This window comes from Amphibalanus amphitrite, unplaced genomic scaffold (assembly GCF_019059575.1).
Source record: "Amphibalanus amphitrite isolate SeventyFive unplaced genomic scaffold, NRLGWU_Aamphi_draft 000222F_arrow, whole genome shotgun sequence".
In the NCBI taxonomy this organism is placed as follows: domain Eukaryota; kingdom Metazoa; phylum Arthropoda; class Thecostraca; order Balanomorpha; family Balanidae; genus Amphibalanus; species Amphibalanus amphitrite.
In genome coordinates this window covers 505,815-523,016 of record NW_024881717.1, presented here as the reverse complement: position 1 = coordinate 523,016, position 17,202 = coordinate 505,815, and the positions used below count along the sequence as shown (strand labels likewise).

Here is a 17,202-nt window from a genome sequence, read left to right as displayed (position 1 = left end):
ATAAATCAAATATAGAAATTGTGGCCAACAGAACATTATCAGTTGCGTTAAACATACTAGTGAGCATGATCACACACCCAGCTTATATATGAGCCATGTCATAATTATTTTTGATAGACATGCTTAAGTTATGAAATCATCTAAAGTGTTCGTAAAGTTCCACGATACGAATCTAATATCCTGCTATGCATCATGACCATTTCTGGTCAGGCCATGTCTTTGAACATAGGCCAAATTTTTCAAATGACCTTTAAAGATCAACTTTTGATTCATTCGAAGCGTTTTTTAATAAGAGGAACACGAGGCTGGTAAAATTAATTTCAAGCAAGTTTTAAGCTATAAAGTTTTTATAAAAACGCAATTTTCAAAAAAGGCCATCGATCGATTTTGATAAATATTACATTTTTGGATTCAGCTCACCGTCAGCTTTCGAATGGTATATATCGTTTCTTTTGAGCCCGAGATGACCTTCCGACGAACCGTGTGAGCGGAGCGCCCGGTTTGTGGATCTTGGGCAAACCGTACAGTCTTGGAGCCACCGAGTGAGATGGTAAAAGCTGTTGTGCTCTTCTGACTGATATTTCACCCCTGTCCTTGAGCCGGTTGAGCAGCTCCTTCATCTTCCTCTCCTTGGTTCTTGTCGGATCTGTCCTCACTTGCTGATACGCCCTGTCCGCCAGCAAGTCCTCGAGTTTCCCGGCGTACTGACCGACAGATAAGACCACGACTGTGTTTCCTTTGTCGGCTGGAAGAATCTTGATGTCATCCCTCGCCTGTAGACTTTTGAGTGCTGACCTCTCTTCTCGGGTGAGATTATCTGCCGGCGGTTTGGAACTACGAAGAACTGACGCGATTTTAGCCCTGACGACGTTGGCCTCCATGGGGTCTTTGATGTGTTTTATACCCATCCACTACCCACTACCCAGTGAATACCCAGTGAATGTGTTTTATACCCATCCACTACCCACTACCCAGTGAAAGTCCGTTAACAATTTCAAATAAGTGTTTCCGTCATTATTTTGACGCTCTTTCGATTGCCGCTTACCGCGTGTCGCTACGTGGCCCAGGAGCCAAGTTAGAGTGGGTCGTGTGAAAACGCATGCATGACACGGAAAACACAGGCCACCAGCACGGCGCGGTTTAACTAATAGGTAATGGAGAGGTAGCAAAATTGACCTGTCCCTCAATGTAGATATTTTGTCTGGGGATTACGCAAGGCGAATGTTCGGTGAGATCAGCAGGTATCTATGGCGCTTATTCAAAGTCGATCATGCACACTCATCATCTAATACTACGTCGTCGTCTTCTATACTACGTCGGCCGAGGACACCCTTTACCTTAGTGCCACTAATATGGGACAGTCTCACGCCTCATCCATCTGGCACTCATGCAGTCACCCATGTCCACAAGTAGGGGCTGCCCGCAGTATAGACATCGAATTTAAGGTGATTTGTGGAGAGAGAAAAAATCCAGAACGTATGTAAGCGTTCGGTCGCCTCTGACTGGAGTCGTTGCTAGTATGACAATCAGTTGGGATCTCATGGTGGATCTTATGGTCTGAAATGTTCAAGTCTTTCCTGGATTCCAATTTCGGCAATAAGTCGCAGCGTGAATCCTTCATACTACGTGCGGTCTTAGATTCTAAGCACGGTCACTCCGGTTGACCACAGGCTGCAGTCCACAGGTCACTTTGGATCAGTGAGTGAAGCTGTATAATTTTTTGCAAATAATAAAAAATGTGCTCATCGATCAATGTATGTTTTACCGTTTCGAATTCGCATGGATGCGTTTTTTGAGAATGAAATATCCGTAGCCTGAGGTCGTTTCCTATATCGTGCTAAATATTCATCAAGATCAAGGTTTTTTTTTATAAAACAACACCGGGCTGCAAATTGCATTAATTGGATTTTATGACAAATCATCGAAACCTAGTTTTTATACTCGTATTTTGCAGCACCTAGTAATCATGCATGAACATGACGTTACATTTTAGACTGACGCCCCTGTCGCTAAGCTGACAATGGCGCCCCTCTCAAGGGAAAAAGTCGCCCCCTCGAGCACCATTTGATTTAGAGCTCTTTCGCTGATTTCTGGATACGCCACTGGGTATCACTATTTTCGGGGCCAATTCAGCCAAAATCAGCCTGCTGGTTGTTGTTGTTGGACGATGGGTGGCTGCTGGGTGGGGCGGGTGCTGAAATTTCCAAAACGTGGCATATCTAGTAGTGGTAAGCTAGAATAAGATTGCAGGTTTTTTAGTATGCCGGTAATTTGGTGGTTTTTCGCTTGGGGCGTGGTAGCATGCCGGTGGCAGCCTTTGGGGAAAATTTTGCAACTCTAACATGTTATCGATACCCCGACAGACAGCACGAAAGACACGCTACTTGCTCCCCTAGGATGTTCCACACCGTAGGGATATGCTAGTGTGCTGCTGAAATCAGCCGGCGTTGAGGCGAGGTGTTTACTGTTTGAGATGTTTGCTGGGCGCTGGCGACAGGTCGAGTGAGTGGAAGCAGACGCAGCCGGCCCCAGCGGGCGCTCAGCTGGCGCCGACGGAGGGAGGCCCGGCCCAGGGTATATTGAGTGAAGCCCGGCCGGCGCTCAGTGTGCCGCCAGCGGGCCGCAGGGTTGGATCTACTCTGGGACGGCCGCCAACTGGACTGGCAGGTGAGCACACCGCGCACCGCCGACACTAGCTCTATATAGTTAGATAGTGCCGGCTCCGGAGGCGGCCGGCCGGCGCAGACCCCGGATACCAGCCCGGATTCTGGTGGCGCGGGCCGGGTTCAGCAGCGACCTGGGGGGGGGGGGGGCAGTGAATCCCGGCCAGTGAATCAGTTGTGAGGGCCGGCATTGCAGTGAAGGCGCCGTGAGTGGAGCTCAGAGATGTCGCAGTGCACTCTTCTTGAGAAGCGGAAGATAATGACCATGTGTGATGCAGGAAATTATGCCGCTATGATCAGATCACCATCAACCTCCCCCGATTCCTACAATCGCATAGTCCTGCAACGATCAATAACGCCCAAGGGTGTTTCCATCCAACAAAATCAAGCGAAGGGGCCGTTTAGCGGCTACACCATTCCGGATAACCCGTGACTTCCTTGGGGGGGGGGGGGGGTAGGGAAGGGCACCTCCTCTTCGTCGGAAGGTCATTTCATTCACAGACGAAATATGCCATTAGAAAGCTGACAGAGCTGATTCCAAAAATGCAATTTTAACCTTTTTTTCGATGGCCTTTTTAAGAATGGTGGTAAAAAACGTTGATTTTTTGTTCATCGGGCTGTCCCCGACATTCATAAAATCATATGCATTGGCATATTTTGGCATTAGTAGAGCAGACGTCACACGAAGGTTTTCCAACCGAGGAGAGGCGCTGTAGGTTTGTAGGTTGTAGGGTAGGTTTGTTGGTTTGTAGGTTGTAGGTTTGTAGGTTGTAGGTTTGTAGGTTGTAGGTTAGGTTAGGTCAGGTTAGGTTTGTTTAGGTTTTCCTAGAAAGAAGCACGTCCGGGTATGGCGCCTCTCCTTGGTTGGAAAACCTTCGTGTGACGTCTGCTCTACTTTAAAGGAAAAGGGCCACCTTTAACATGGGGATTGAAACTGAGATAGCCATCTTGTAGCCCGTGTCCGAAAACCTAACTGTCTACCTCCTTACGGCCGATTTCGGCCTCCATTCGTAGTTATCGGCAATTTTAAAAGAAAATACGCCAGGAATGCGTCCTTATCCCAGGAATGCGTTCTTATCCGACAATACAGCCACCCGCGGCGAGGCTTTGGTTTTTTACCAATCAGCTCCAACCAGCTCAGCTTTAACCAATCAGCTTATCTGACACAATCCGACGAGTCTGTCTTCTAAACGCTGATTGGCTTGAGTGTGACGTCATCGCTATGCCATCATACAGTAGGTGCCGTAGAGAGTATCAACATAGTACCAATATGTTAAATAGTTTTAAATACTTTTTCGCAAATTGTGCACTTCTGGCACCAGTTTTAAAAAGAAAATGAAAAATAATAATGTCAAAATGAAAAACAACGATATCTTCATATTTCACGAAGGTGGCCCTTTTCCTTTAAGCGTGTCCCAGTAGCTGAACGCCAAAAGAACAATATGTAGGCGAAAAATCGACCTCGGGCAGGAGCTGTGGGACTTGTACATGGACAAATTGAATAGATGCTAGCCTAGATCATGTCGTGGCTGCAGTCCAAGACATGTTCACTAGTTGCCGTTGCTGCCGCCGCCTGCTGCTGCCCTGCGTACCGGCTGGCAGCTCACTGCTGGACTGTTTGCGCGCCAGGCATCCTATTGGACGAGTGGGGTGGGTCGCAGATCTTTGAGAGTGAAACGTTTGGTCTATGTAAATGTAGCTGAAACTCTTACAAATAATCTAATAAAAAGGCAAAATTTCAGAGGACTCCATTGGTGTCTCAGTGGTGACAATCAGAACTTGATCAGAACTGTTATCATGCTGAATGCTGAAACTGAGAATAGGGCTGAGCTGGTGGGCTAGAATTTAATATGCAGGCTTACAAGGTCCCCAGTTAATCCAAAAATTTGTCAGACTTGCCTGTAGGCAAATTTATGCAGATGAAATGTTTCTGGCAGATAGGTAGCCCTGAGGCAAAATGCTATTCAAGCTTGTTCCGCAGCTCGTTGCGTTCCACGTGAGCCACTAAATCAGAGTCACACAACTCTGCCAAATGTGCTGAAAGGCCACGATTTTTTCCAGTAGGTAGGTATATTTATTATTTTTTTCACAGACACAACAAAAATACGAATGCAGGTCACTACAATTCATTCTGCTTCAATTACAAATGCTGGAATGTATTTTGCAGACTTATTATATTGAATCTTGAACAGACTATATTATATTACTTTGCTCATGGGCCCAGGCCAGTACTGTATGGCTGTATGTGCGAGTATAGCTCGCAGGTCGCCAAGGAGCACTGGCCCAACTCCCAAGTTCAAAATTGACACAAACCCTTCAAACAGAGCCCGAAAATTCACACCAAAGGGGGCTGAGAGAACACAAAAATGCACCAAACCCCAAAATGGCCAATCAAAATCTGCACTGACCTCAAATCCCCACAATGCTACACATCTGCACCACAGCAAGCCAAATTCGCATCCCGCTACACTAAATTTGCACCACACTAAACCAAATCCGCACCGCACCACACTTAAATCCGCACCAGACGAAGGAGTCCGCACTGACAAAATCTTGACAAAATTGCCATACTTTGCAGTCTGGCTCATGGCTATGTCCATTGTGATTCTTAGGTCTGATTATTGAAGTTGAGCTCACTTCCATCATCCATGTGCCCAAGACATTGTGGGCAGCATCAATAATCAAACATCAATATCTTGCTTTTGCTTATTAGGGAGCATTCTATAATCTTTTAAAAATGATAAATAAGGCCTTGTTGATATTCTTTGCAGTTTGCGACCTTCTTCTTGACAAAGTTCAAGCTACAATTTTCCAATTTTCATTTCAATCCTTTCCATGCATATTGAACATGTTACTAAAATACCAATTTCCTGAGTTTTGATTTCATGCGCAATGTTTGTACTATTCGCGGCAGAAGCGTAACAAAACTTTGTGCCACCGATTTGGCAGCTAGGAAAAAACTTTGCCCGATAAAAAAACAATCATATGACGTAATCGATCCAAAAGCTTTAAATTGGAATTTTTTAACAATTAGCCAACTATGGGCCGAATGTTTGCCAATTTCGTGTAAAGGGGCCCCTAATCTATGTCTTGCAACGCAAGAACAGTATATCAAAGCAATTTTTTGAAGGTGGGACAGTCCCCTTAAAGGAACTATCCCACCTTCAAAAAGGTACCGTTTAGGATTCGGAAATGTTACTCATGATATTTTGACGAATTCTGCAAGTTTTTACGCGTTTTCATCGTATACTTTTTGAGATATTGCGACTTTCATATTTCATCGTGACGTCATTTATATCGAATCTGTGACGTAATGAAGGATTTACTTCATGTCAATGTGAGGGGAAATTTGGCAGCAAATATATTTGCTCTCAAATATGACGCGGCTCATACAATAACAAGAGTGTCTCTGATTGGCTTATTCGTAAATCAAGTGATACTTCACTTGAATGTGTGACAGGCGTTCAAAAGGCAAATGAGTAATGACGTCATCAAATGGCCGTTAATAGTTAAGAGATAGGGCCTTAGCTAAGGCCCACTTTTCAAATGAAGGGAACGAATTTCTTTAACACCACGAAACTGAGGATATTGCGACCAGGATATATAGTGGTTTCTGAACCTGGCCGCCAACTTGGCTATCTCAACTCAGAACTAATGCAAAGGTGGGACAGTCCCTTAAATGAACAAATATTTGAGAGGGAGGGCAGTATGCAGAAAGAGCTATAACAGGACTCCCAAATGTGCTTTTCTGGGGTGCTGTAGCTCTATCTGTTTCTAAATTATGCATCATTTTGTTCAGCATTGTCTCAATAGTCTGAATAGTCTCAATAGTTTCAATAGTCTCAATTGTCTGAATGTTTTTACTGTCAACTATCATGTGTATGTTCATATGTAATATGTATGTGTTCAAATACGTTCTTACTGTGCAATTGACGTGGACGCCAGAGAACCTACACTTGTGCAGGGTCCCAATAATTTATCTATCTAATAGGACCTGGAAATAAACAAAATACTCTGGAATTGGGCATAAATTGGCTTTCAATACCTTAGCGACCTGACCTTTGAACTGGCCTTGAAAATGACATAAGTATAATAAAAAATGTAGTAAAGAGCAAGTAGCATACGAATATATTCAAGTAGCAATTACATATAAATATGTAATTGTATGTAATTATATGTAATTATATGTAATTATATGTAATAAAAAATGTAATAATAAAAAATGTGTTTTTGAACTTTGCCTACAGCCCAGGCTCCATTGCAAGATTTTCTGTGCCATTTTGTGATAATGGACAAAAAAGTTCAGAATTTTGAACTTTTTAACGATGACGCGATATCGCTTTATCACAAAATCGCAACAACCCACGGAAAAATCCTGTAGTAGAACCTGGGCTTACCAGTATCCTTACACATTTCATCGGTTTCATCTAACCATTTTGGGAAAGTATATTTAATAAGGTTTGCTTGTCAGCTATGATACATTTTGATTTGTGATATTTGAAACAGATTTAGATGCCCAAATGTTTAAAGCAATTATTTCTAATCATTGCAATCAATAAACTGTTGTTGTTATTTGGGTTAGGGCGCGTAACAGCTTGGCAATCCATAAACACAACACATATTTGCCTTCCTATGTAAAAAATATAGGGCTGATGCAGATAATCGTAATGGTTAATATCATCCAACATCACCCTCACTCTACGTACGTTGATAAATGATATTCGTATAACCCAGACTTCAGACAACTGCAAAACTGCAAACCATTATAGAGATCAGTGCTGCAAACACGCAGCAAACAAGCATTGCGCCAGATTTTACGCGCCATTATCCTAACTTCCATCAAAAAGATAGTTCAAAACCGCATGCTCCAGTCATTCCAACAAGGTACTATGGAACATCAAAGCAATTTTGATTTGTTACAACAGCTTCAGATCATGATGGCTTGAAGTTTGTTACACCATTTGCCAGACAAACCTCTACAAAATGTGTATCAATTACCAAACTAAGCAATTGTTGATATCAGTATTGGAAGTTTCCAGTTTCCACACAATGTTTCATAATATTATTCGATTTTTATATCAAGAAGTTGTTGTTGTTGTGGGTTAGGGCGCGTAGCAACTTGGCTCTTGCGTCCAACTTTTATATCAAGAAACTCAAATAATCCACAAATTGTTATTGAAACACCTCGTCCTCCACTTTAACATTTCACAGCAATAACAATACAAATTCAGAAGCAAACAAACCTTGCGCCAGATTTCGTATGAAACGCGCCATCATCCTGAAGTTTCTACCACAGGCGGTAGTTCAACCGCAGCCGTAGTGCGAAAACCCCTACCCACCTTATCCCACGGCGGAGCTCGGTTGCAATTTGTAAATACGCCTGCCAAATGCTATTCAGGGTTGTTAAAAAATTGCTCAATATGTCGGCAACATCCGACGATCGCGGACGGTCGCTGAGCGTGACGTCACGTTAATTATAACCAATGGACGAGCTGTTGCTCTCGATCGCCGAGAAGTTGAATATTTTGAACTTTCTGGCTGTCGCTGCGGTGTTGCTGGCCGCTACTGCTGTACGAGCATGCAGCTATGGAGCAGCAAATAGGTAAAATATTTACAAAATACCGTCCTCTTAGATTTTTCAATGCTGATTACTAGTCAGGATATCTGAAAGGCATTTTGACTGGTTGGATATTGGTCTCACTTCTGATTTGTTGGTGGGGATCAGTGCCAGAGAAACCGTGGGCGACCGTCTCCCCGGGCCCCATTAATTCCATTTTCTGGGGGGCCTAATATATAACGAAAGTGGGCCCTTTTGAGTTTTAAAGAAAATTAACCACTTGGGCCTGTATTGGTGTTCTAAATCTCATTCCAAATATCGGAGCGCTATATCAGTGAGTAGATCTCAATGAGTCGGAGTTCACAGCAAGCTAGTGGGCCCAGTCTGAAGATTCCAGGGCCCTGTTCGCTCGCTGTTTTTATATCAGCGTGCTGTCGGTTTTCCCCATATAAGGAAGTTATTGCTGGCGCGGCTTGGCCTCTCATTGGTCTAGCGAATAGATCACTTGAATTTGACCAATGAGGAGCCAAGAAGTAGCAGCATGGTCTGCTGATAAATAAACGGGGTGCGACCAGAGCTCAGGACAAACCTTCGTATGACATTTCTTCGTCGCGCAATTCTTCGTCCTCAAATCTTCGTCAGCGCATTTATTCTTGTCGCATTATTTCGTCTCGCATTTCTTCGTAGGCGCAAATATTCGTAACGCATTTCTGCGCCCATGAAGGGAGCTGTATGACCCCTGAAAGCACCCACTCAATAAAGCAATAGCTTTGGACTAATTATCATTTTAGTGATTATCAACCCATGCCACAGATAAACAACATACACAAGCGTACTCCAACCTTTGATATTTGTTTTAACCTTTAATGCCACGTTTTGGCGTCAAAAAGATAGTGGCATCACTAGCGAACGATGGCACAGGCAAGCTATCATTAATAGATATCGATACATAGGATATCGATACATACCTATATAATATGCAGAAAACTTTAATATCCAACGCCACAAACCTCAAAACACATCTGCGTGACGCAGATGCGTTTTGAGGTTTGAGGTTTGTGTGGCGCGGTTGCCGGTGGGCTCTGGAATGCCGGTTGTCGAGTGTCGCCCAGTTCCTCGGCGTGACGTAATTGTGACGTCAACAAGGTGAAAACAAATTCATCGGTGTTGCTAGAAGTTGCTCGCATGCTGCCACCGGTTGCCGGGCGATCGGTTGCCCAGAGTCGCCGAGCAACCGATTGCTGAGAGTTGCCGGCGGAAGTTGCCCGTGTACAACGGCCTTTAGTCTCAGTTCAATATACCGATCTTCACGGATATATGCGTATTGCGTTACTCGGAATATCGCAATGCGTTATCGCGCAAAGCTGGCCATCGAGTAGGTACGGTTCTCCAGGAAGTCTTGTTGGTTTTGCCTTTTCGGGCATATCTGGTCCTATATAATGTTCAAATGCATAAGTATCAACTATCAACCCGAATCATGTGTATGCACAATGCACATTTACCACGAGACTGTGAAATTGCATCGTTGTATGCCAAATACTTTCCGAGATATTCACCAAAAACCTCATTTTCTGCCGTTTGGGGTATTCTGGCCGCAATTTTCCTGGGATCGCCTATGACATCAGTAGAGCTATCTAACGAGAGGAACGCGGAAACACAGAATCGTGAATGAATCGAGCGCGTAGTAAACGGTGTATGAAAGGGAGACTCGGCAGAGGCTATCCGGGTGGCCGGCGCGCGGCGCGCCCTTAGGCATCGGCCGACCCTTCGGACCGCGTGGGGTCAGAGGTCGCGCTCGGGAAGTCTCGGGTCTGGGTTTTAGCGCTGTGCAGTCAGGAAGGGAGCATAGGATAGCGCTAGCCCGACTGACTAGTATCTCGGCTGATTCGTGTGGGGTAGAAGGGGGCACAGAACGGGATGGTGGCTAGTGGTGGATGATGGGATGGTGGTTAGGTTAGTGCGTACTGCGTAGAACGTAGCTGAACATGCATTGTTTTTTCATGGCAAACAACATGCAGCATAATGTGCGGGATTATGCCAGAACTCATACAAAAAGGAAATGATATTTCGGCCGAGGGAGTGGATGAGTGCCATGACAAAGCATGACGATGCTGCCAAAATCGGGATGCTTTTTTGCCCCCCTTTTTTTACCCCTAACATGCAGCGCTTGATCCGAACTTAGAGGTCTCTGACTGACCTTAGACCTTAAAATCGCACCCGTCCGGTGCGCCACCTTTTCTTCAGGGGCGCTCTTCTTGGTTGTATCTGTTCTTACCAATAACTAAAGCAAATCGAATGTATAATAACAAGGCATACCTCGAACACAGTTTTATTCACACCCGCTCGTGTGCATACTTGTTTTGACCTATACCTTCTCGCATCATAATATCACTTCAGTGCTTAACCCTCAACGGAATTTTGGGTTTTCTGCATATACCCCGGCCGAGGGGGGGGGGGGGCGATTACGACCCCTCTCAGTCTTTTTGCCCCTAATTGAGCTAGCGCCTTGCGGATAAAACTGAGCGCGTGCGTCGTATGAAATGCAGCAACTGGTACCCGAGTTTAATGTCTCAGGTCAACCGATAACCGATAAACTCTTTGCATTAGCGAGACTCCACACTTTAGATTGGCATTGTCATCGTATTCATTTTCCATCCAGTTTGGCAACAAAACGCAAAAGTTTATATTTGCCCCCAAAACAAACTTTTGCATTTTCTTGCCACACAAGGCGTATACTTTGTTTAGTGATAGACCCAATCGAAAGAGTGAAGCATGGCGCATCTATTTTCGGTGAGTTCCGACCGACTGATAGCATAGCCTTTGAGTAATTACCGGTTTTGTCGAAAAAAAGAATACCTACCACGCCGTCTGCTGAGGGCTGTACCTTGTGACGGCCGCCCGACCGAGGCGACCCCTACTTTGAGTCGACAACTGCGCCGGTCCGCCGCCGGACAGTCAGTTGAGTGTGAGTGGTCAGCCGTCAGTCGCCAGTTGTAGTTGCGAGTTGTCAGCCGTGAGTTGATTGTGGCAGTTCACCGTCAGTCACCTGCCGCACGGTCAGCTCAAAGCCGTTCACGCTGAGTCCCGGTCACTCGCCATGTGACCCGGTCTCTCTCTCTCTCTCTCTCTCTCTCTCTCTCTCTCTCTCTCTCTCTCGCTCTCTCTCTGAAATCAAGAAATACAGTGAGGTGCCGAACTGAACTCTGTTACTGAAAGACACGCCGCGAGACGACAATGTACGCTCTGGCCGATGTCCCTGCAGTATGCCGGAGTCGCTCAGTATATGTGACCTCACTGTCCCACATCCCCGCAGTATGCCGGAGCCGCTCAGTATCAGTGTGCTGGGCGCGGGCGTGGTCGGCCTGCACGTGGCCGTGCGACTGCAGACGGACTTTCCGGCGGCGCGGGTCACCATAATCGCCGCCGGCCAGGGCGCCCAGACGACCAGCATCGGCGCCGCCGGCATCTTCAGGCCGGGCGTCTTCAACGCCGCCACTCCCACACTCACACGGTGGGTGATTCACCGGGGAAATCTCTTATGAAACAATTAGGAAGTTCTCCAATGCCTATCCATCAACACGTGTTGGGCGGGGAAAAGCCGTCTGTACCGATTCATTAACACGTGTTTCGCCGGGAAGGCGAAGTCTGTACCTATCCATTAACCCTATTAGTGGCAGGCTCCTGGCTACCCCCTATTAGTGGCAGGGGGGGGGGCTGTTTACGACCCCCCCTTGATATCTCGAGATCTAACGGGCCGATTTTCAAAATTCAAACGGCATTCGATTTCCCTCAACGTGATCTACATTTCTAAAAAATAAAAATTAAAAAATGTCAATAGGGGGGGTAGAGGGGGGTAAAAACGGGCAAATTGCAGATACATTTTAGACTGTTTATCACGGCCAGGTTTCTGAACCAATCTTAACGCAACTTTTGCCGATCGATAGAGAATGAATCAGGAATTCACATGGATCCTAAAAATATGCATTTTCAAAAATCATAGGCGGATACAGATCATTGAGATTGGGGGTACACAAAAAGTATAGTAAAAAAGGTTTTTGTTGGTGCTGTTTCTAAAAAGGGTGGTAATGGTCTTGTTATGTTATAATTTTCTTATGAGAGAACGACTAAAATTGTATTGGTAATGCATAGGCGGTGTCAGGGCACCTATGTTGGGAGGTAAAACATAACCCCCCTTTTTGGACGCCTGGATCCGCCTATTATTGCAAAAACGTGTCAAAAGAGGATGCACAATAACTGTATATGTTATCACATGATACCTTTTATTCACTGTTCGTAAAACTGGTGCAGCATCGTGATCTTCGCCCAAATGACTCGCTTCACGAATAGGACCCCCCAATTTCCAGTGCTCTGGAGCCGCCCCTGGTAAAGTTATGAACTTGAAATTTTCAGGGAATGTGCCCAATTTAGTTTTAGGAAAAGTCAGAAAATTTCAGCATCGTAGCTTCAGCGGTTTCGGAGATATTCCCGAAAAACCTGAGGGGTGGATAAAAACAACCCCCCCCCTGCCACTAATAGGGTTAAAGGGACTATCCCTCTTTAACATGGGGTTTGAGTTGAGATAGCCAAGTTTGCGGCGAGGTTCAGAAACCACTATCTATCTAGGTTGCAACCCCCGCGGCCTCTTGGTGTTGAAGAAATTCGTTCCCTTCATTTAAAAATGGGCCTTGCGCAAGGCCCTATCTTCAGCATGGAGCGACCGTTAGTGTGACGTCACCTCGTTTAGTCATTCTGATTTAAATGGGTTTGTTCGTTGAAAAATCGCTTAAAACTTGGTCTGAACTTTGTTGTGGTGTCTACAGAGTAAAAAGAATCAGCTTTATGACAGTAATGTGGCCTGGGGAAGGAGGTAATTTTGGGCTGTGACGTCACATATTTGAAAGTTTGTGTTTGGAATATGGGAAGCCTAAGATGTTTAATGAAAAATAAATGCCAGAACCGTGTTCCTGGTCATCCAATCTATAAAGTCGGGCACAATTTAACTGGTTTTAACAACATTTTAGAAGGTGGGATCAAGATTACTTTACTAATAAGGTTAGTTCACTAAAGAATTTTTGCCGCCCAGGTGACGTCACATAATATGGTAGCGATTTGGTAGCCATTTGCGAATACATAAATGACTTGCGTGAGACATTTATAATGCGAGGCATTGTTCAAGGCCGTACATAGGTTATTATTTATAAGTTATAATGTAAATACCTGCCGCACTCTCGTATTTTGCCTTTTAATAGGTAGTGATAATGGGCAAATTTGCGATTTTAGATCGGGCTATTGAGGATTCAGACGGCTCTAGCTTTATTTATTAGATCGCTTATAAAATCACCAGGTTTTCTGTCATTATTTTCCTTTATAGTGTCTGTTCATCAGAGGTTGGTTTGTATCGCACAATTGCAATGAAATTGAAATGCTGATGAGTGATGAAATCTTTATTCAGCTACGAATGTTTTTAAATTTTGGGTTGAGCGTAGCGGTATATACTGCCTTGAGCATGGCCATCAGATATGCAATTAGCCCCATAACAATGCTGCATTGGCTATATTGACAAAGTGATGGTCTGAGTAATGTACACCATTTGCCTCTTTACAGTTTTTGACATGTTTTAAATTGTAAAACCTAATAAAATCATGCATTAGAAAATATGTGGTAGTCATTAAGCCAGCGTCACACTTGTTTTTGCAACGAAGGAGAGGCGTTTTACCCAGAGATGCTTGCTAATCAAACCAAACCAAACCTAACCAAACCTGGCCTAACCTTACTTACAACCAATACTGTATGAGTCATTTGACCTTATCCTCAATACTTTAAGTAAACTGTAATGGCAAAAATACAATACAAAAGCGATATATTTCGAGCACTGCTCTTTCTCAATCGGTTCGGAAGTGCAGAACACGTCTCACTTCAAAGTAGCATTTCGTCACATTTGCCGCTTAGCCCGAAATATCATCTATCGCGTGACAACTATATAAATTGTCCTCCCATACCAAAGCACACGATATATTACCCTACATACCCTACCCGTAGTACAGTTGAACACCGGTATGAATACCCATATCATAAGTTTCACGTATTCACGCTCAAGTTGTCTGTCACCCTACATAATCACCTCCAACTATGCAAGAATTTGCCACGACACTGTGTTGTAGTTGATTTTGGGCCTATGTTCACGAATTCTAATGGATTCTGTAATTTTCCTGTCTGCTTCATCTCTACAAACATTCATGATACGAGCCGTTAATCTGGTGTCATCTGGACAGCTTGACGGATGTTTTTGCACTACATGGTCCCCGAGGGGCGTGCCGGCCTCCTTGTTGATCCCACTTCTGAGATGCTCGTTGTAGCGCAGCCTAACTGGTCTACTCGTCTCCCCAATATAAGTGTCTCCACATTCACAAGTGAGCTCGTACACCACGTTTGTAGTCACACATTTGTCTTTTAACCCGCGCGGGGCTGGGGGGGGGGGGTAAATTTTACCCCCCCTCGCGAATTTTTGCGATATCTCAAAAACGGCGGCGCGCAGCGCCGCCAAACTTTCAGTACCTTTTCTTACATCAATTTGACACGTTCCCTGAAAAGTTGAGCGAAATCCGTCAGAAAATTTTTGAGAAATTGACGTTTTAGTGACGTCATGTTCGTCATTTTCGCCTCAAAAACGGCAAAAGTTCAAACGCCGCTAACATCTTCATTTTTAAAGTAATCAAGACGTTACAAAAAAGGTTATACGTAATTTTACTTTGTCTATCAAATGGCTATCTCGGTTTTTTGAAAATTTTGGATTTTGGCCTAAATTTTTTCAAAAAACTGACTTTTTTGGGAAAATCATTATAAAATCCAAAATTTTGAGTCTATCGAAAAAAACCGGAATATATGTCAGAGAAGTGGTCTATGTGCACCTACATACTAAATTTTAGAAGAATCGGTTCAAAAATGTGGGAGTTATTCAAAATTTTATGACGTCACGACACACAATTTTTTTGAAAAATGACTTTTTTGGAAGTTCTAGACCTCGTACGGAAACAAAAATAGCACCATTCGATTCGCCGTGAAAAACTGCATCAGATAGACACCTTTTTAGGCCTTAACAACCAACTTCGAAATTTGACCTCACTTGACCTGACCTTGACCTGACCTCGACCTGAAATTCATCCAGAGGTGGTCCATATCACTTATTGAGTGTGCCTATTGAATTCTATGAGTAAAATGGCCCATAAAACATGTGTCGCACATGCCCTTTTCTATATTTTGTTTTTTGGTGACCTGACCTGACCTGACCTGACCTTGACCTTGACCTCTGAATGATATTGTATGCAACTAATATTGTCTTGGTAGCCTAAGAACACGTTTTGGGCGATCAGTCTCAGTCCATGACTCCATTCTTCGGCAACTACGGTGCAAGGCCGATACTGTAGAAACTTGCAATTTGTACCCTTGACCTGACTTTGACCTTGACCTCAAACTTTAAATTAAGTACATGTTTTTAGTAGTTCGTGATGAGAGCTTTCGATTGGCGTTTGAATTTTCCAAATCCGACCGTTAGTTCGGGAGATAACAGGGGGGGTAAAATTTACCCCCCCCCCCCCAGCCCCGCGCGTTCGGCTGGAGACCCCAGCCCCGCGCGGGTTAAGCCCGCATGGCAGCAGTGACAGCGCCGCAGTCCCGACGGACATGGCGCTGTCTCCAGGCGTGTCCTAACGAGCCGTCTTTTTAATGTGTTTTCGTTAGTCCATGCTATTTCAATTGGCAGGCCGGAACTTCGCACTGCGCCCTTCACCTGTCACCTGTGCTTTTGTATTGTATTTTTGCCATTACAGTTTACTTAAAGTATTGAGGATAAGGTCAAATGACTCATACAGTATTAACTATGATTTTCCTCATAACGCTGAACTTAATCTTACTTACAACCTACAATATTAAACCTACAACTCTGCACCAAGCCATTAGCCAAATCCGCTCCGCACCATACCTAATTCGCACCAGCCGAATAAGCCCGCACCACCAAGGGCGGTGTTTCACGGGACGCTGCTACCACGCTGCTATCAAATTGCGCGAGCTGACGTCACACTTGTGGTAGTGTTGGAGCAATGGGCCTGTTGATGTTTCCATGGAAACCCAATTTGACACGTGTAAAAGCAGGCGTGCTGCTATCACCGGTGAAACAGGGCCCAGATCTCGTCGAAGTTACCATACTTGCAGATTGGCTGCTCCAGTACACATTCATTATTCATGGTTTCCATATGACGTTCAATATATCTTTTGCTGGATTATATGAAATTGAAATAGCTGTGCAAAATGTGCCAGACCATGTTTCTAAGTGACTTCAATGATTTCGAAGTTAGAACTTCATCACTCACTGGTCTTCCTATGTAAGGAACTATGGGCAGTGGGCACAGTCTAACGTAGCTAATGAACCTGCAGTTCAGCTTCAACCTTACATTAAGCCAAGGTTTCCTGAGTGTGCAATATGCATTCAAAAATAGATGTGTTTGGTGTGGACGAAGAAGGTGATGGTTCTTTGTGCTGAAAATGTTTAGTGTTGTATTCATATTTCAGCATAGTTCTTCAACTCAATTACTTGACCTGTTGCGGTCACCCATTATCTCAAGAGCACTGCTCAACAAAATGAAAATGATTTTTATGGGTGCTATTAAAGTACGAACATTAAATATCATCAGCTCACCAATATTCTTCTGAATCATGTGATTTTTTGTATCTCTAAATGATTTCCATTTCATAAAAGAACATACTCCACCCTTGTAACATTTATTGTACATGCCACCTTGGAAATACATTCATCATGATTCATGTCACTGTAGCACTTGTGCTTGCTCATTTGCACCTTGCGGCAGCACTGACAGTTGCTCACAATGTTCTATGTTAAGGTATTAACCACAAATTATAATGGTAGACAATACTCTACTCAATTAACTAGGTACTTATTGGATGAGAGAAATGTAAAAAATGGACCAG

The 17,202-nt window shown here is 44.2% G+C and overlaps 1 long non-coding RNA gene across 1 annotated transcript in view; it reads left to right on the top strand.

Annotated features, from left to right (window-relative positions):
* Positions 1-12,722, top strand: part of LOC122385548 — a 29,146-nt gene extending 16,424 nt beyond the window's left edge. Inside the window, exons 3-4 of the long non-coding RNA XR_006257213.1 lie at positions 2,498-2,667; positions 11,534-12,722. This is a non-coding gene — a long non-coding RNA (uncharacterized LOC122385548). The remainder of the gene's footprint in view (positions 1-2,497; positions 2,668-11,533) is intronic.
* Positions 12,723-17,202: the final 4,480 nt, after the last annotated feature.